The sequence below is a fragment of the Gallus gallus genome, chromosome 4 (genome assembly GCF_016699485.2).
Source record: "Gallus gallus isolate bGalGal1 chromosome 4, bGalGal1.mat.broiler.GRCg7b, whole genome shotgun sequence".
NCBI classification, from domain to species: Eukaryota; Metazoa; Chordata; class Aves; order Galliformes; family Phasianidae; genus Gallus; species Gallus gallus.
Window position 1 is genome coordinate 58,228,414 of NC_052535.1, and position 21,518 is coordinate 58,249,931.

Below are 21,518 nucleotides of genomic sequence, written 5' to 3' on the forward strand. Positions count from 1 at the left end.
CCAACTGCCCTGTCTTCTATCACTCTGATTAGCCTTGCTGCTACAATATAGGTACAAAGCAAACTTAAGAAAATGAATCTGTTGTAGAAAACAGGGGGACATATCTCAAAAAACCTGAGACAAAATATTATGGTGCAAACCTGGAGATCTGTCCCTTCCGACTTCTACTCCTGTAGAACCTGTACACCTGTACATTCCTTGGCTTCCAGCCCTGAGCAAAGTTACACTCAGAGGATGAAGTCCTGGAGTAGAGACCTTGACATATGATGCTTAGAGCAATTCAGGGTCCAAATTTAACGTCTCCTGAGCAGGTGTTTAAAATTGCAGAGCAAACCCATGCTCTCCCCAAAAAACAGTTAGGAAAAGCCACAATTGCATGGAGCCTACAGAAGACCACAGCTGATCTACGATGTCAGGTCTGTAGCACAACCCAAACACAACCTCCAGGTCTCACCCAAGGCCCACAGAACCAAACTTAGTGAAACAAATCTATATAAATCTTCAAAAAGGGGCCATTTCTGCAAAGAAAGCAGGTGCACATGTTAACACGTAGTCATATTTTAGGGAGCGTGGGGGATGATATGAAGTAGGACAGTTCTTAGGGCTGACTTTTTTTTTTTTTTTTTTTTAACCTAAATGTAGAGGAAATGATTATTTCCAGTGTCTTTACATACTTCAAACTGAAATTTTAAGTACTGAAATCAAAGCTTTTACCAGAGCTCCATGGGGTCTGATGGACAGATACTGCGTGTGATACAATCAGATATAATTGTTGGGAACCTACATCTCAAACATTAAAACCTGAGCTCTAAGCAATACTGGACCAAGCATTGTGATACCAAAGTGTTTGACCTTTGAGATACATGGATTGCTCATGGTTTTACTTTGAAATACCAGTAATAATTTATATTGAAATTTGGATGTCCTGGGAAATATAGGTGTTTCTGTATAAACATAAACCCAACTGAAAATAAGCAGAAATTAAGATGGAATTTTAAGACACACATAGACACTTTGCACAGAAGATGACCCACATTTGGGCTAAGAACTGAAGTATACAAACTTCACATATTTGAACTTGGACAATTACCTAAAGTAAACAGTTCTGTCTGACAGACACAGTTGAACAGCAGCAGCATGAAAGCATAAGCCGTATAACAGTACCCACAAGAAAAGTCAGATGACTGAAGGAGGTATAATATTCACAAGATAAGTAGATCAGTGAATCCAAATGGTGTGACTCTCCAAAATATTATTGCTCAATGTCTCAGAAATATTAGTGACATATAACTTCAGAATGAAGGATTTCTTTAAAAAGTGTGCACACATACATGTATAATAAGACAGATTCTCCTCTCAATTTATATGGGTATAAATCCAAAACAAGCCTATTAGTTTAAGTAGAAATACAGTAAGTTTATAACACTGCAAATTACAATTTTTTAATTGCAATTAATACGAGAGTTGTGCATGGGGTTGAAAAGCAGGACAAGGCAAGAAAGTAAGTACTTGTCTGCAGAACTTTAGGACTTAAAGAAAAGATGCAAATGTCTGCAAAAAAAGTTGCAGGTGATCACTGGAGAGAAGAATTAATCTCTGACCACTGTAAGCTCCTAAACTGTAAGCTTCTAAACTACCACTTTTCTAACAACATGTAATCTTTGCTTTTGAAAAAAATGCTTAAAAAAAATTCTCAATCTGTTCTTAAACTCAAAAAAGAAAGCATAGTATTGTAGTCGGAGTACATATGTTTAATATATGGGGAGGAGGTCAAATAATTCAGGAAATTTTATTGCACTGAAACTTCATTCTTTCCCTTTTCAGATAACTGTTTGAATTCTTTGCTTGTAGGATTTCCTCAGTAGTTTTAGAAGATAAGTGCTTCTATAGAGATCATGTTCTTCATGAAAAAGAAATAGCTATATTGAGAATGGATAATCTCAATCCCAATCACTTGTAAAATCATAGTTCTGCTTTGTGTTTTAAATCCCTCAGGAAGTTCAGATTAATGCTCCAGCAGTACGTGCATAACAGTGTTGACTCTGTTTACAGGTCATTCTTTAAGCTACTCAAATATTCCAACATCTGGCCAAGTTAAGCACCGATTAACCAGGTCAGCCCATGTACATACATTCTTTGTCTGATCGCTCTTTCTTTTATTAAACATTGGCAAAGATTCCCTTTGCATGGCTGCACAGACTCTGCATAGCTTTGCCCAAATTTGCCACTCTGCCACCTCACCTCAATGAATGCAATAGGACATACATCAACAAAGATTTTTACCATTTTCCCTACCTCTTCAGCCATTTTTCTTTAATAATAAACCTACAACAGATGAAGCACACACAGGACTTCCTTGCATAAATATGCCAACCGAACATCCTCTAGGCAGCGGGGCTTGACAGAGACCCTTTTGGCCAGGGGATAAATAGCCACTGCTATTTGATTGGAAAACGATTCTCCTGGTTAGCCACTGCCTCATCACTGCTTGGCTGAATGTAAGAGGGAGTGAGCAGCGTGCCGCAGGCGTGCCGTGTGTGAAGGGCTTACTGTCACACGGTCCACTGTCACAATTACACCGCTACCCCGTATTTCCCACAAAGGAACAATTTACTGCTGCCTCATGCCATCAGTCTTCTCCCTGTATTACAGTTGCTTTGTAGGTATCCAGAGCTGATTAAGGGATGTGCGAGTGTTTCCTTGAAGAGGCTGTCACATGTTTACTATAATTCCTATTCACCGTTGTTGTCAGCAGGCTATGGTAACTGGAGATAAACACTGGGTGCACTATGGACAGGAGAACCTCTCTGACAGCCTAGCATCAAAGTGGAGCTGCGGGCAGGCCAGCAACAGCAAGAAACCCAGCTAAAACCAACACCTCTGATGCTTCCTTTCGAGATGGAGAGCACTGATGACTTGCTAGAGGAGTTTATTACAGGCAAGTAATCACAGCAGGGCCATGCAGAGGATGAGGCAGGCCACGCACTAGCAAGGGACAAGATTTCCAGCTGCATACATTTGTCCTGACACTTTTTGATATCTACCCTCATCCCAGTGCTGAGCTCACTGCTAAATCTCTCAGGAAACTTCAGTCTTTCTAAGATTAATGGTTGGCTTCTACCAAAAACGCACTAGAGCTGACAGTGACTACAAGAGTCACAGGAGTACTGCTTCAGCTCTGTGTGGGTATGGACAGTGTGAACACTCACTATTCGGCAGGAAAACTCAGACACAGCTCCAGGAAGAGTAAGTACTGTTGGTGGCCTGCTTTTGAATAAACATTACTCATGATGCTGAAAGCACGCTCTGAAAAACAAGCAATGCACTGCATAGCAGATATAAGAGAGGAAAGTAATAAGACAGCAAAAATAATCAGTATTGAATTGTTGTTATTTGTTGTTTGTTTGTTTTTTTAAAATGTGCAACTGGGTTACATAATACTATTGTGGTATAACTTTGTACCTATAAAGCCCACTTCTTGATTAAAAGCTCAATGCACTGTTCATTATAGTATTTTAGTGGATTAGTTATATAAATCCTGGTTTCAAACAGACTTCTGCTGTATAATACCCTGGCAATCTCAGCAAACCACAGGCTGTATCCATGCAGGCTAGACATGCTTCATCTATTAGTTCTGTTTATCTGCAGCTGCCTTTGCATCCTCACAAAAATCAGGAGAAGCCCAAAGAGGGGTCTGGCAATTGCCAGCTTCCTCCTTTGTCCTTTCCAGTGAATGCACACACTGCTCCCCAGCCTAGGAGTGGTTCAGCACCTTGCCCAAATCCACTGCTCCCTCTCCTCCTGTCCCTTTGTGGGACAGGTACAGACAGTGAAACAGCCAAAAAGGTCAGCCTGGAGCAAAGTCCAAGAAAAAGCTTAGCAGTAGAACACCATTGCAGAGACCTCCGAGATATGCCTCTCACATCAAGATTAACTGACATTAACAGGCACATGAGGAGCCTTCTGCTGGTGGTGGTTATGTTGTAGGGCCTCTGAGGACAAAAAAAGGTCTCCCTCTCCACCACTTGTCCATCTGGCACCTTCTACAAGCACTGAAAATTCATGATCAATTTTTCCCCCCATGTATTAGCTCCTTTTAGTTATTAAATTACATCTTAAAATGTAACATATGGGAAGTGATCCACAGACGGAAGGGAGGACGAGGAGGACTCAGTCTTTTACTCCATCCATGCGCTTACTGAAGATTAGAGGAAGGGTGACACTTTGCATCTGGGAAAGGAGGATGTGAGAACAACAGTGCATTATAAACCTCCTGCTTCAGGATGCGTCAAAACGAGTTGATAAATTTCAAAATAACAGCAACAGGGAAATATAATGCTGGGCATATTGAAAAATATATAAATAGAAATACAAGGTAGGCATGCTGCTACTCCAGCAGAACTTGCTCCTTGTGCATGATGGTACCTTTGCTTTCTCTTTATGGTCCATCACCAACACCAGTCGCAGTTGTGTAAAGTCACCTTGAATACATTTTTACCTCACAATTGCAGATGAGCTTCTGAGAAACCCAATTAGTAAATAATTTTCTTAAGTTTCATTAGTAAACATGCCCTCTTTGCCTCCTCTCAAGCAGTCATTTGGAAATGTAGGTCATTCAGATGCAGGAACCCAGAATGCGTGCCTGAGTTGGTGACGGGAGCCAACCAGAGAAAGAATGCAAAATTTCACTGAACAAAAATGGGAAAGTAGGAGTTTGAACATAGATGGAATTGGAATTGACATCTCTGACAAGAGTGCCACTCCTGTGCCACAATTTTGGCATGCCCTGCAGTCAAGAAGCGGAGCAGGTGCCATGCGGAAAAGTGCCATGAGATACTCCACCAAAGCAAATCCCCTGATAGCAGAAACTTCGTTAATAGCAGACTAAAGTCTCCCAGTTTTGTAAGAAGTTAGCAAATAAACTGAAACTGATGTTGCATGGCCTGGTATGGGAGGAAGGCTGCCATCTTTTCACTGAGCAAAGACAAGCTAAGACTACAGAGTTTCAGGGTATGTGGGAGCAATTAACAGGTGGTATCTTGACACTGTCAGCCTGTGATGAGCCAAGGGACTGTAAATCTCACCCTGGCATGCTGGGCTATCTTCTATAATGCACAGCACTGCAGCCCTTACCCCATTATTCACCTCCTTCACTTTTGCCATCTCTGGATGCCCACGGGTGTTTATGGAAAAGCCATCTCAGGTTCTCTGTTTTTTGTTACTCCAGCATGCCACCATTCAGCAGGCTCCAGCCACCTTTAAGCTGTACAGATGCACTCAGGTGCCCAGCACACACACACAAAAAAGAGGTTACTCAGTTTTGGCTGTGTTGGCCTTCCCCCTTAAAGACTTTCTACTCTGAGGACCTCCGTATCAAAACCTTTGCCAACTTTCACTACTGTTGTTAATAAAAGCCAACAGCTAATGGAACTTTCTGCAACTTCAGCTCACTTGCTAGGGTTGCCAAGAGGTAAAAAGGGAAATAATGCATTTGAAAGTCAGAAAATTGTCTGACAGATGTACTAATAGCCTAAATTTAACAAAATAAATACAAGCTGTTGTGAATATTACTAACCCATGAAATTTAACTGTTTATATTACCACTTTCTATATGGTGCGAGAACTGCAAAAATGAATGCAGCGTCAATTTGCTATCAAGGTAATGCTGAAAAACATGCAGCGGGGCATCAATCACTGAAATCTGCCAGTATAGAAAGAGTAGATTCAGCAAGCATGATGGTCCTGAGAAAACAGCAATGGAACCTTTAAGAAAATGAACTGACAGTCCCAAATCCCTTTATCAGTATGGAAGCCTAATCACAATTGGAAGATATATCCTCCTCAACCTTGCCTTTCTACCTCTGCTTATCAAGACTAGGTAGCTAAAAACACTCCTGAAAGCAAAGGAGAGTCACTGCACTTATTCAATAACCAAACTCACAGTTGAGCCCCTCTTCTCAAGCATGACTTAATCTTTCCTGGCAGAACCATCTTTAGGGATATCCTTTCACACATGAGGTAGCAAAACATATCTCTAGCTCTATCCAGACTCTATGCATACTTCCCCATACTCTTTTTTTTTTTTTTTCCCCTCCATCACTCGTGCTTTATTTTTGTTCGTTTTCTTCACTTATGTGATACAATTTCTTATTCTTGTAAGGAAGTAACAGGTTAAGTTTTGATTAAAGTGAAGATTTTGGATAAGATGATATGCTGAACTTAATAGTGAGAAATGCTGTAAGAAGGGAGAAACAGATTGAAGATATTACTTATATAATTCATTTAGTTGATTAAGAGTAAGTACGTGGAGTGTTTGTTGCACAGCTTAGCTTTGGTTTTCATTCTCATTGTGCTTTTTTTTTTAGTCTTTTTCCTGTCTTAACTACTGTGGCTTGTGATGGTTGTCCTCATACACAGTCCTGGCTTCCACACTGGTATGGGACATATAATAGAGCCTTGGACCATGAAAGTGGTTGTAAGGAGTTCATATTTATGGTGTGGCAAGATGTTGGGGTTTTTTTTGTTTTTTTGTTGTTGTTGTTGTTTGGTTGGTTTTTTTTTTTTTTTTTTTGCTTTATTTTTAATCCTTCCTTTGCTACAGCAGAATGAAGAACTTTCAGTTCCACAATTCATTTTGCTGAATTCAGTCTTCGCTTTTACCATAGTTCCCCTGGTCAGATCTCAAATGCATTCTCAGTGTCCCCATTCGAGTAACAGCACTACTCAGTTTTGAAAAGAAAACAACAAAAAATACGTTTGAAATCTTTCTTTGACAGATCTTCTTGTTGATGTTTGAATGAAGGAGTTGCTGTAATTTTGCAATTAGATTAAGCATTTTTTTTTTCAAGTAGCTAAGCACACACAGCTCCTACCCTCCAGAAAGCAATTTCTTTTCATTGTAACAATTAATATATGCTGACCAAACTAAGAGATCCCTAAAGAATGTACTATGTCTTCCTGCCTCCTCTATTTATTAGCTTTGTGCAGAGGAAATAAACCTGTAAAGAATAACATGAAGGCTTTACATAAGGACATAATAACCATTTTCACTCATCTTTCTCATTTGATGAGACAGAAGCACAGACAACAGTCTAAATAACCCCGTGTTTTATGTAGTGGCCATCATATGCTGCAAATTACATGTATTGTGCCACCAGGTGTCCAGACCTATTGCAATGCAATCAATAAAGAAGCAGAAGAATTCAGATGGAGTAAAAATGAAAAGAGGGCTGGAACAGTTTTACCACCCAAGAACTGGCAGCCTACTTCTTACTTCCCAAGATTCACAAGAGCAGGGTTTCTGCTGGGATCACATTGCCTTGTTTGAATGCTAGCTGCTTTTTTAGGAAGGGATTTTTCCCTGATGGACAGGCTTGCCACTGCTGCCAATCCAGTTCAAGTGATCTCCACAATGAATTTGAGCTGGTGATGTTTCCTTAAAGTACCAAGAAAAATTACTCAGATCAGAAGTCCTCTCTAGAGAACCCCAGAAGGAGCATCAGAAAGAGCAACACTGCTCCCAGCCAAGCTAAGAGGTCATGTCTAAAATATTCTGTCTGTGGGTCTGTATTTTATTCCTCATGCTACCATTTCCTAGACTCTGTCAGTGAATTATGGATGGGTCTGTGATGCTAAAGTAAGTTTAAGGTCTTCAAGGAAAAAAGGTGGTAGAAAAACAGGCATCAATATTGTTTTAACTGGCACCTGACTTTACGGGAAATTTCATTTCAAAAAACATATCCGTAAGTTATGAAGACATTTACCTGGGATCAATATCATGAATGCTATTTTTCTAAATAGCCATGAGATAAAAAAGGCTCCATTTGTCCTCTTCATGGCCAACATATGCTAAGTGAACCCCTATTACACTGAAATGTTACAGCAACTCTTCTTTAACCTTGAGATATCCTGCAACTTGTTTATAAGAACAGCAAAAAGAAGAATAAGTTAAAAACCCAAAGGTCAATGATTCAAGAAAACCTGCATTTAGAAACGTTTTCTCCCACTCAAATTCAGAGGTCACATTCTTTGAGGAAGCCTGGTGGGTGATCTCTGAGCTACCCTGCAGATTTTTATGGGCTATTATTTAATCTGCAGCATTTTCTAACCTGCTGCATTAGGACACTGAGTGTCAAGGTGGTGAAAAGCTTCTAGCTGGCACCTGCACCTTTGAAAATGCATTTCACATAAGTGTATTTTTCTGTATCATGTTTATTTCAACTTAAGGACTCAAAGTAGAGCTTCTCTGATGTTTTATTATGGACAGCTGTTCTGTAAATTACAAAGGATTTTATAGACTATAAGAAGTGATTCGCAGGCAATCTGTTTCCTTAAGATAACTTACTAAAGGTCTTTCCTCTAGGCCTCAAGGCTTGCAGGAAGAATTTTGAATTTAAACAAGATTAAAGTTATGATAATAGTGTCCCATTATGAAATCTGTTCTTGGCAAGCTACACTGAGAAGGAGGAATAAAGCTGTACGTATTTGTTTATGATAAAGGCTGCTTTTTGTTGTTGTTGTTTAATCCTTTTCAACTCATATATCTCTTACTTGATGTGGCTGATCACAGTGATATAATAGAGCAAATAAAAATGCTATGTTATTCCTCGCTAGGAATATTTTTATTTCTGTGTTAGAGAAAGCTTACTGGCATTTGTCCTAATTCAGTACTCAGTATTTTAATTGGTTATCAATGCTAGTTGCCGAAGAAGCATTCACTTAAAAATATACATATATATATATATCAGAGATCCTTTTATTTCACTTTTGGTTGTCTGGATCTTTAGTTCTAAACTTTTCCACAATGTCTTCATTGCCTGAAACATAGAGTTTACTTTCATTAAGAAATTTGCAATACCTGCTCCTTCAGAGCCAAAACAATGCTTCAGAAGGTATCAGCCTGGCCCCATACAACCACTAAGTCATCAGAAGCTCCAGTGCAAGGGACAATAACAGCAAATCTTGTGAAGCTGAGCTCCCAAAAATGCAGGATGCTTGGTGTTGTGCTTGCAGTGAAATCACGTTGGGGGGAGAATATGTATGTGTTGTGATGGGAGAAGAGAGATGCTGGGCTTTAACCAGGGTAGGAAACAAGATGGATTGGTGATCTCATCCAGCACAAGTCCTTTGTGTTCGACCTGAACAGAGGACGAAAATAAAGAGCAATTTCACACAGTAACTTCTGTGCATCCCATCCCAAATATATCCCAAATATATCCTATGCCTACAGGCTCAAATGCCAGCGCTTCAGAACAGTTTCAAGCCAGAACAATACCCTCCTCAAGTCTACCTCCATGTCACTCCCAGGGAAAGATCGAAATACTTGGTTATAACTCCTGTAAGAGAGATCTTTTTAAATCATCGATTACATCCTTACACTGTTTTTATCTGCAGAGCAAACAGCCCTGCTGAGCTGAGTGCGAGGAACACGGCAAGCTGCAGGCAGGCAGCTAAAAGTGACCACGCAGCATTGGGAACCCTGAAGAAAGAGAATAGAAGACAAACCAAAAAATAACCTCATTCGCCTTCATTCTCAACACCTAAAACAACAGGCTGTGAAAATGGTTTCATTAAAAAATAACAAGCGCATGCTCACCAGGGGATAGATCAGGGCAAACTGAATAAAAAATTCTTCAATCATTGCTGAAGTAGGTCAACCAGAGTTAATTCAAAGGGCAAACATTCACACTGAGCCTGCTCCCCACCCAGCCCAGCTCTCAGCCACACGTCTCTCTGCTGCCTTTTGACAAGGCTGAGCAGAGTCCTGGACTGACTTATTACTTCATTTGGCAGAATATACAGTCGATGCAGAGGGGCTTTCGCTCTCCTCAGTGCAAATTAATGGGCCAGGGGTTTCCTCTGGATTGACAGTGGTGCAGAGCATGGCAACATCTGATGGCATCCAGGAGCATGGGCCCCCTAGCTAACAAGAGCAGCCCTAAGCACACCAGCCCCAAGTACACTGGTCCTTGACATTTCTGCCAAAAGACCTTGGTGCTGGCCTGGAAGTAGCAAGAAGCAAGTTCCAGGAGATGGAAGTTGAACAAAAATGCAGTATGCAAACCCCGAAACCCAGACTGCTGAGCCAGCATCCTCATGCTGCCCTGTGCTGCTGGGCCATGCCCTTGTGTGGAGTTTTTGTAGCCCCAGACTATCACTAGGACCAGGACATTGTTGCCTTGAGCTGACCTTCAGTCAGCATGAAGTAGCTCTGATGTATTGTACAGTGTTAATTGACTTAATGGCTTTCAGCTATACTTTTTTTGTTCACAGAGCACAAGCTAGCAGAGCGCGAGAGGTTCTTCGAAACTTATTTATCTTGTGGCAATGGATTTTATGAATCATTATTTGCTATTAAATCTCCTCTCTTCTCCCAGGTGAGCCATCATTTCATTTAGAGTAGGAGAGAATAATTCAGGTCATCACGAAAGCAAAGCTTTTTTTTTTTCCCCTTAGCTGACTGCAATAAAACACATTAACCTCCCCTTCCCCACCTCATCAGCGTTTTCAAACCTAACCTCACCACCAAGCTTTGAAACACAGACAGGAAAGGTTAACTCTGGGGGGGTGCAGTCTCTTAACTGCTTTATTCAGCATCCCAACTAATGAAACAGCTGTCAGCTCTCCCTGCCTTCCCTCCCACTGCCCTAAAAAGTCAATTAACCCCATCCCTAGAAAAGCACATCCTGATGGTACAACAAAGATGCCTCTTTCCTTTGCAACCTGAGATGGCACAGACTGACCAGGGGTGAGAATAGAAGTTGTATTCACATTTCCAGGCTGCAGAGGGCAACTAGAAAGCATTTACAGCCCTTTGGGCAACAACCAGCAGCCAGGCTCTTCCCAAACCCTACTTTTTCAGCACAGAAAAGAGCTGCTTCTTTGCTGCACTTGCAAGTATTGGAGTTGATCCCTTTAGTTGGGAGGCAAGAGAAACACTGTGAAGCTCTGGTGCACTTGGCACTTCCCCCAGAAAGCACTTAAAGGAGCTGGTATGCTTATAATAGCCATTTTGCTCACCTGCAAAAATGAATGCAACCATTCTTTGGAAAATCAGAATTTTTCTTCTTTCAGAGACCTGTCCTTGTACACACCGCTAAAATTACAAAAGCTGGATTCTGCTCAGCATTATTTTACATTACATCCCTGGCCATGCTGGTGCCATATAGAACCAACAGGACCTCTGGCAAAATTCAGCACTTGGGATAAATGGAGCCAGACTCTGCAGATGTGCTTGGGAAGCAATGAGTGCCATTACAGTGCATAACAGACAGCTAAGGCTGGTCTGAAGGGAATAGAGGGCGTTCACATAAGCGTTTCTCTGTAAGGAAAGCAATGTGGATCACTTCCTTGTGCTATTACAAGAAGACTGTTATAAAAAAAAATGTTATCCTCTAAATAGTCATTTATATTTAAGAGCAATTTTGCTATTAATTGTCTAAGCTCCTCTTACTCCTTAATTCAATGTGTCCAAGGCCTGTTTCAGTTTCATAACACTGACATCTTTATTACACCCTTGGGCTATGATTTTCCAATGAGGATTGTCTAAATGCAGAGTTTTTACTCTTCCTGTGTAAAACGATACTCTCAGTAACCTGCAAGTTTATTCCCATGGGGAATCCATAGCATGAAGTACCTGCAAATTGAGACAAAGCACCCGTGTCCACAAGCATACTCTACAACTGGGGCTTTTGGGCAGCCCACTCACCTGCAGGGCTTTCCCACCCTGTTCTCTACAACAGACTCGAAAGGATGATTTTTTTTTTTTTCTTTCCCCATAGAAGCATAGAATTATTTGAGCTGGAAAGGATCCCTGAAGGCCATCCAGCCCAAATCCCCTGCAGTGAACATATCTACAGCTAGATAAGGTTGCTCAGAGCCTGATCTTGAACATCTCCAGGGATGGGGTGACCACATCTCTGGGCAACCTGTTCCAGTGCTTCACTACCCTTATAGTCAAAAGCCTTTTCCTTATACCCAGTCTAAATCTTCCCTCTTTTAGTTTGAAACCATTTCCCTTTGTCCTATCACAACAGACACTGCTAAAGAGTCTGTCCTTTCTTACAGCTCCCCTTCAAATACTGAAAGGCCACTATCAGGTCACCTCCAAGCCTTCTCTTCTCCAGACTGAACAGCCTCAGCTCCCTCAGCCTGTCCTTGCAGGGTAGGTGTTCCATCTCTATAGCCATTTCAGTGGTCCTCCTCTGGACATGCTCCAGTAGGTCCATGTCTCTCCTGTACTGAGGACTCCACATCTGGATGTAGTAACCTAGAGCAGAGGGGCAGGACCACCTCCCTCACCCTGCTGGCCACACTTTTTTTCATACAGCCCAGGATACGATTGGCTTTTTGGGCTTCTGTAGTGTCTCCTCACCAACAGAGACCCCTTTTTTTTGTTCCTGCTATTTAGGTCTGCAGAGTCTTTTTGGCATGCCAGAAAGATTTCCTTGTACAGATGTGTATTTGGAGAGGAGACTACACACCACAGTTGTTAATTTAAAACAAAAGAGTGGAACTATTACCCTTTTGTACTGTTTTCTCTTGCCAATTATACATATCTGGAATACTTCACTGCGCAGTTTTAAAACACACATAAACAGAGCATCTGGACTTCGTCTTAATGAGATAAAGTTTGGTCTCTGCTTTCTCAGTGGAATTATCTTCCCTGTGTAATTGGTAGCAATGGTTTCAGAGGCAAGCCCTTGTTCTGTCAGCAGCACTCTGAGAGAGGAAAAGCAGGAGCTGGAGATGGCAGACTTTCTTGGGAAGAAAAGTTGCCTTTTGTCTAATTAGGAAAAAAAGAATCACACTGGAAAAAAGTCCCATTATTCTGACCTTTCAAAGTCTCCCAACACTGCTGAACAAAATGCGTCCTCTCATTAAACTCCAAACCACGTGATATTTGCTTCCAGAGATGTGCTTTGTAGTGTTAGACATGGGAGCTCTTGATCCTGCTCCTTTAGGATATCCTGATACAAAATTTTTGGCAAACACCAGAAGCTAATATGTTATCCCCACTGCAGTGAGTTATCAATCCAACTCCTGAACAGGCAGAATGCCCATTCAACTGAATGCTGAGAATTTGGAAGAGATGCCTGTAAATCTTTTGTGATAGGTCCAGCCTTTTGATCCCTAGGAGGAAACAAGAGCTCAGACTGTGTTTAAGAAATGGTCTCTCGATGTTTGCTTTGCAAAGCTGGGCTTGAAAACATCAGCAGTGTAGACTTCTTGCTGGAAGTGAAAGGAGCATGTGTGGGACTGTTTCTACCCTGAGAGGAGAAGATAAAGCAGACTTTTCCCCCCATCATGAAAGGAGCAGTCAGCTGAGGTACATAGCAAGTGCCTGCTTCCTCCAAGCCATTAGTTACAGTTCGTGCATAGGAAGGGAGACAAATCGATTTCCTAGTGCTGCTTCCAGTTCTGATTGCCAAATCTTTTTTCTCACTCCTATCTACTATTCTTCCCTTTTGGGAAGCCTTCTCTTACTCTTCTTTGCTATCTTTTACTCTTTTTGTCACAATAAAATGAGTGAAAGTGAATCCCTTAACAAAAGTGAGAGATGAAGAACAGAAAACGTTATCTCCTCCTAACAAAGCACAATATTTCAGCACCCTGCTCATCCTTCTCTGCTACACAGGTATCTGTAACAGTCTACCTTCATGCATGCATTCATATGGATGATTATGCTAATTTGTGCTGGGCTGGGCAAAGCAAGCTGCCAGATGCCCAAAGAACAAAGCTAACTTGTGTCTTGTACCTCAGCACCCCACAGCATGTACCACTCTCTCTCCATCCCTCTAGCCCCAGGGATTATTTATTCAAGGACTCAGAGTACCACTGCTCTGCTGCAAAAGGGACGTAGTTTCACCTCCAACCCTTTACCTTCTCTAGGGCAGGCCAAGGTTAAACCAAACCTATCCAGAGTGCTTGTCAAGTTGTTCTTTCCAGCAGACATTTCACTGCACCTGTCTATCTTGAGCTACATCATCCAAGTTTCTAGCTTTCTTTGGGCTTTTCAAGGCATTGTGTTGACCAAACTGTCTCCCATTGTTTCAAATCATCTCATTCCCTCCCTACCCTACCCACTGCACACTCAACAGGACCCATTCTGGCTCTTAATGGTCTGACTACATGTTTTTCTAACAGCATGGTAGGTAATCTAATTCCCTCCCTTAATCCCTGAACATACCTAACTTTATCCTCACCCTCTAGTTAACAAATTTCATTAAAACATTATAAAGCAAGACACTCAAATAATAAATATGTCTATGTTCTAAAAGATTGGGTTTATTTTTTTCTCCATTTTTTTCTCAGTATTTTTTTTATACAGTCAGAAACTGAGCCAATCAAATGCAGTAGTATGCTAATTTAGTAAAACATCATAAATCTCTTTTCCTGCCATGGGGACTGAATTCAGCAGAGACCACAGAATTCCTGTCACTATTCTTGTCATTCAAAAAGTCTTTTCAATTGACAACTGTACTTGTTTAATAGATGAGGTTGTTTTCAGTGAAAAATCTATCTATATATATTCATAGTAACTCTGGTATTGAGTTTTTCAGAAATCTCAGATGAATGCCATCTGGTCCCAATGATTTATTGACATTTAATTTCCTGAGTTCTTCCTTCTTCTACACGAACACACAAATACATATATATATATATAGAAGGAGACATTTTTAGGAAACATCTGTCAAAGAGATGGCACCTTTACTCTCTGGAATTCTCCCACTCCAAGTTTATTCTTCATTCTCAATGGCAAAGATCAAGAAAAAGGAATCATGAAAAGCATCTGAAACATTCTGATCTCCTCTGATTACTCTCCAATATCTTGAGGGAATTGATGATTTCTGTGACTTCCCGATCCTGCTACACTTCAACATTTCCCTTTGGCTATGCAGACTTTCCCTATTCTCACTGTTTCTGCTGAGTGTCCATTTAATATTTATCTTCCAATAAATTTTATTATGTACCATAAGAACTTAAGACAAATTTTGAATTTTGATACTGCTTTCAAGGTTGAGATCAGTTTTTGAGTTGGATGATATATGAAAGCAGCAAGAAATTAAAAATATTTTTGTATTTTCTCCATATGCATGAAATCATATAACAAAAATCCCAAAGTTTTATTTCAGCCCCAAGTCTTTCTACATACACTAGACCCAAAGAATGTCACTTTTCATTCAGTATGAATTACTTATGTATATTTTATTATATAGTATGGATTAATAATACTGCCATCACCATACAAAAGGCTTAAATCAGTTGCCTAAGCATAGGTATATAATGCCATTTGAGATGCTCTCTCTTATAACTCTTATAACTTGCCAATCCACTGGATTGGCAAGAATTAATAACTTATGAGAAATCATTCAATTTTTGTTCTACAGAGTATTCTGAATGCCTCTTTTCAAGTAGCATGATTTGCTTTTTAAGGGGATATATTAGAAAGGTATTAAGTAGTATTTAACAGACCAAAGCAGAACATAAATGTATTTTCTTTTTTACCCATGCCTATAATAAATAGATCTAATTAGAAGAAATATTAAAAAAAAAAGTAAAAAAAAAAAAAAAAAAACAAAAGAAACCCCACAAAATTAAAACAACAACAACAAAAAACAACAACAATAAAAACCCCACAACAGAATTATGTCTCCATTAGATCACAGAATGGCCTGGGTTGGAAGGGACCTCAAGGATCATGAATCTCCAACCCGCCTGCCACATGCAAGGCCACCAACCTCCACATTTAATACTAGAGCGGGCTGCTCAGGGCCCCATCCAACCTGGCCTTGAACACCTTCAGGGACGGGGCATCCACAACCTCTCTGGGCAGCCTGTTCCAGCACCTCACCACTCCCATAGTAAAGAACTTCCCCCTGACATACAACCTAAATCTTCCCTCCCTCAACTTAAAACCATTTCCCCTTGTCCTGCTGTTATCTACACTTTCAAAGAGTTGACTCCCCTCCTGTTATAGGTTCCCTTCAGGTACTAAAAGGCTGCAATTAGGTCACCCTGCAGCTTTCTTTTCTCCAAGCTGAACAAGCCCAGCTCCCTCAGCCTGGCTTTTTAGGGGATGTGCTCCAGCCCTCTGATCATCTTTGTGGCCCCCCTCTGGACCCTCTCCAACAGCTCAGTATTTCTCATACTGGCGGCTCCAGACCTAGGCACAGTACTCCAGATGGGCCTCATAAGAGCAGAGTAGAGAGGAACAATCACCTCCCTGTCCCTGCTGGCCACCCCTCTTCTGGTGGATCCCAGGATACCATTTGCTTTCCACACTGCAAGTGCACACTGCTGGCTCACGTTAAGTTTTTCATCCATCACAACTCTCAGGTCCTTCTCCGCAGGGCAAATCCACACAACTCAACTTGAAACGTGTAGGCATTATTACCCAAGGCCAGATTCTCTCAATTATTTAGGTCTTAGTAATTTTCTTCATTTCCCAATCAGTGGCACTAGTGATGTCACATCATGTGCATGGGTATTTTGAGGCCAGGGCTCCTGATGAAGGTGGTAATTTGTGTCCCAAGCCAAGAAGTGGATTTATGAAAGAAACTACAGTGAGAGACCAAAATGAAATTCTTACTGTAGATGGCTTCACAGTGAGATTGATGAGCTGAATTAATTTTGAAATATATTATCTGACTTTGACCTCAAATAATAAGAGTTTATCAAGATAAATATTGACTATATATAAATGGCCTTAACGATGCTTTGAAGAAAGACTGAAGATTTAAGAACAGGCTTATTTGTTCTGTGGAGAGACCCACTGAAGCTGAAACCAACTGGATTTACAAATTAATCAAGCTTATTTAAAACAGTAAGAACTTCTAAAGAAGTTCATTCTCCATCATAGATAATTCTTCTATTTTATATTTTATTCAGTTGAATTAGTGAAATAAGGAGCATTACTTACTGTCACGATCAAGATTTCAACTCAGAGATGATGGATGTACATCTATGCAGCACAGATGCAAACCCAGAAGTTCTTTTTTTTTTTTTTTTTTTCTCCTCAAGACCCTTTTTCTGGGCTCAAAAGGAAAAGGGGAAAAAAAAAAAAAAAAAAAAAAAAAGAATAATAGAATATCTCAAGTTGGAAGGTACCCAAAAGGATAACCAAGTACAACTCCTGCCTCCACACAGGATGACCCAAAATTCAAATCCTATGTCTGAGAACGTTATCCTCCTTGAACTGTCAGCTCAGGGCTGTGGCCACTGTCCTGAGCAGCCTATTCTAGGGCCCAACCACTCTTTGTTGAATAACCCTTTCCTAACACCCCCCTGACCCTCTCCTGATGCAGCTCCATGCCTTTCCCTTGGGTCCTGTTGCTGTCCCCAGAGAGCAGAGCTCAGTGCTGTCCCTCCACTCCCTGTGAAGAGCTGCTGGCTGCCATACGGCCTCCCCTCAGCCTGCTCTGCTCTGGGCTGAACAAACCCAGGGACTTCAATATGTCTTGCCCTCCAGACCTTTCCTCCATCTTTGTAGCCCTCCTTTGGACACTCCCTAATAGTTTTATGTCCTTTTTGTACTGTGGTGCCCAAAATTGCACCAAAAATATACTCAACACACCCACAATGTACTCAAGGTGAGGCCACATCAGCACAGAGTCACCTTCTCCCATCTTGAGGTCCCTATGCATTATCATCTGTGAGCTGTTCAATCTCTGCCTGTGTAGGAACTTGCTGCTAGCTTACAGTTCTTGCAGCATGCCTGAGCTCCCAGATCTTACTCCAATAAAGTTTTGGGACATAGTCAAGTTGTGTTCTCATATCTTGGAAGCGATACATGCTTCTAAAGCTTAGTTATATCCAATTAAGCATGAAAGCAAATCACATACTCTCATACTCTTCACACTGAGTATAAGGTGAATTCTTGAAAAAAAGAAAAAAAAACAACCAACTAAAAAAACAACAACATAACAGTAATCTTAAATAATACATTTCCTCATCAAATTATCTTTAAAATCTCATCACTGATCATACAGCATTTATTTTTAGGCATGCTAAGGCAGAGTACTGTGCTGTGTTTAGAGAAAGAGGGCAAGAAAGCAGAGCAATGCTAAAACCAGGGCTCCATACCCTTTTGCAAGCAGAAGAGCAGTGCAGACAAATAAAGAAGACTGGAATTGTGGGAGTGTTAGCTAAGGGTATGGTCCTTGGCAGGAATATTTTGGGAATACAATACCCACACTGTTAATGACAGTGGGAATGGCAGCCTCAGCAGATGGCTGACCATTACAGCCCTACTGAGCACAGCAGCATCTCACAGGTCCGGATAGTGTGTAAAGCAGTTGTGTCGGCTGGCTGTGCAGCTATGCCAACGCACTCATCTGAGATCCCAGAAGAGATAAACTATTACCCAATCACAGCAATTTTTTTTGTTGTAGACAGAAGCTGATTATCTGCAGTTATTGTTACTGCAAGGTACTGAGATTCCCAACTAAGCACCTGCACTAAATAAGGCATTGTCTGCATCAAAGGTAGAAAGAACAGAAGGAGCAAATCTTACCTTGATATATATTAACCATTTAACCACTTTGATTCATGTGATTTCACCTAAACCCTATATAAATTCTAAAAGCAATGACATGCATAACACTGGTGTGGTAGGATATGCATTTTGTCTAGGGTAAACAAAAATGTTGCTAACAAATGCTATTAAAACATAAAAAGTTCCTGGAGAATGAGACCATCAAACAAATTACCTGCCTCTCTGAGAGGGAGAGAACATCTGTTTTCCAGAGGTAACAGTTATCAATAGGGCTGTGCCTAGAAGTTAAGGTGCTAAACTGAACTGCTGAGCAAGTTAAATCAGCCATTTTAACACAACATAAGAGTATTCTCTCCCAAGTGCAGTATATATGAAGGTGGAAGGTAGTAACATGTACGTGTTGTTTCTAGGGAGTGATTTCTGAGGGAAGAAAGCAAACAGAAAGGACCTTACAAGTGATAAAGTACCAGCTTCCTGCAGTCTTTTTAAAGCAATCAGGGAAAAGAACAGAGACTGTTTCATATTTACCTCTCAAAGCACAGTCATTCACTTCCCAAGCAGCCTGCTTAGGTAAAGTGAAATACCTATATATTAGGAAATACATAGCACATGATCTTTCCTGTCCATATGCCAAAAAGTGAATTGGAAACATCCATAGTTAAAGAACAAGAATGCATTAATAAGGCTTAAGCAAGAGACACGGAGACAAGCAGGTAGGTGAGAACTGCAAACTGTTCTTGAGGATTTTGCAGCTAAATGTTTGGGATCAGGTTTGAACAGGGGAAGACTTTCACCTTGAAATAAGAATTTAATTATTGATCTCTTGATACTTTCCTGTCCTCACATCAGCATGTCAAGGTGAGAACTATCATCTAACATCTCTCCATTTAATGCAACGAGCAGCATCAAGGCTCCATTTGCTCCCAAGGTGACAAGCTCTGTCCAAGTTTCACTGCACAGACCTCAGCAGAACCATTACATCTGCTGCCCTGGCTAGTTATTTAGAGATATTTTAGCACGACAGTGCGATTTCTAGGCATTGGTAATGGTTACAATCGACGGAAAATATCCCCTCCCAGGTGCAGTGCTGCAAAGCTAGGAGAAGCAGGCCTAAGAGAGCCCCAGAAGAGTTCCTACTTACCCTCTGAGCACCACAGAGCTCAGGATCCCATGCTCAGGGGGTGAGCAGCTTCTCACCATCATCTCCCAGTTCCCCAGAGGACACAGGAATAATGTTAGTTCCTTCCAGTACTTGTAGGGAGCATATAAACAGGAGGGGGAACAACTGTTTATATGGGCGGATAGTGATAGGACAAGGGGGAATGGTTTTAAACTGGGTCAGGGGAGGTTAAGGTTAGATATTAGGAGGAAATTTTTCCACACAGAGGGTGGTGACACACTGGAACAAGTTGCCCAAGGAGGTTGTGGATGCCCCATCCCTGGAGGCATTCAAGGCCAGGCTGGATGTGGCTTTGGACAGCCTGGTCTAGTGGTTGGCAACCCTGCACACAGCAAGGGGGTTGAAACTAGATAGTCTTTGGGGTTCTTTTCAATCCAGGCCGTTTTATGATTCTGTGAGTTGTCAGGAAGGGGAAAAATGCAGCAATAATGGTGTCCAGCCCAGCTCAGTCAGTAGCGGTTTAATTGTGCCTGCAAGACACCCTGGGTAGACTTAAGCTTGGGAAATCATAGTAGGGAAACATTATTTGCCTGTCCTTTATTGAAAATTTCAAGAAAACCAAATGTTACAGACTCTGGAGACTTCAGTAGAGAAACTAAGTGACAGGGAAGATAAATGCTTCCTACTGCCAATGACATATCCAACACAGAAATAGAGAGACTATTTTCATAACTTTGTGCTTTAAATGCCTTTATTAAAGGAACAAGATTTATGCTTCTGGCTCTGAAGGAGGGCAAGAGAAACTTAAGCTGTATAAGTAGGTGTGTACATACGAATGCATAAACGTGTGCGTCAAATCAGGCACAAGGAAAGAAAGAGAATTAAGTAATCTACCCCTGCATAGGAAGGCCCTCCCTGCTGTTCTCAATTTTCTTGACTTTTGTTCTTATTCGAACCTCTAAAAGAAAGCAAGGTACAGTTCAGTATTCAGTGATCAGTCATATCCTCAAAGAGGAATTAGCCTACCTTTTTCTTTTATAGATGTATGAAAAACAAAGCAAGTAGAGAGCAAAAAATGTAAGAATGATTCTTCAAGTAGTTTTCTGTGTGTTGTAAGCAAAAAACAAACAAACAAACAAACAAACCCTAAAATACTGAAGAACACATTAAAAAAAAAGAGGCATAACAAGCCTCTAATAGCAATTTTGGAGCAACACAATTACTTGAACTTCACAGTTACCCTTTGACCAATAAAGAGAAGAGAACAATAGCCAATAACATCCATTCTGCTTATTAGTTGAGGCATAAATGTTAAATACAATCACTGCCAAGGAAATAACTTACAATAAGGAAAAGCAAAGCACAATAAAAAAAACAGAAATAAAAAAGCTCCCTGAAATGTGCAGACCAAGCAAAGATACATGCATGAAGAGGAGTATAGGAAGAATTCTTAAATCCACAGTTTAAGGTGTTTTCCTGAATCAGTAAAAACACAATAAGTATAGAGCTTATCTTTCTGAAAACTTGCATATGATTCATGTCTGTGTTTAAACCCTTTGGGGTTTTAATTATGTTTATACCTTTAAAGGTGTATTTTAAATCCCTGCAAGCAAGCAGGCAGAAATAGTTGGGTTTCTTTCCCCTCAACAGCTTGATAAATGAGCATTTATTAAGTAGGAAAAAAAAAGCAAAAACAAAAAAAGCCAACACTGTAATATAGGACAGGCTCTCTGTCCTATATTCCAACAGGCTTCCCACCCACGCTGTTACAAATACACACTTATTATGTAGTTGACATCAGGCCAGCCTGGAGAAGATGTTGCTATCTTTAGAAGAACACACACTGTTGTAGACTAGATGGTTGCTGTGTGACCTGCTCACAGAAAGAACAGGGAGCTTCAG

General features: G+C 40.8%; 1 protein-coding gene across 2 annotated transcripts in view; it reads right to left on the reverse strand.

Annotated features, from left to right (window-relative positions):
• The window catches only part of UNC5C (unc-5 netrin receptor C), a 245,191-nt gene that overhangs the window by 116,480 nt on the left and 107,193 nt on the right, over positions 1 to 21,518 (reverse strand). The window lies entirely within an intron of this gene.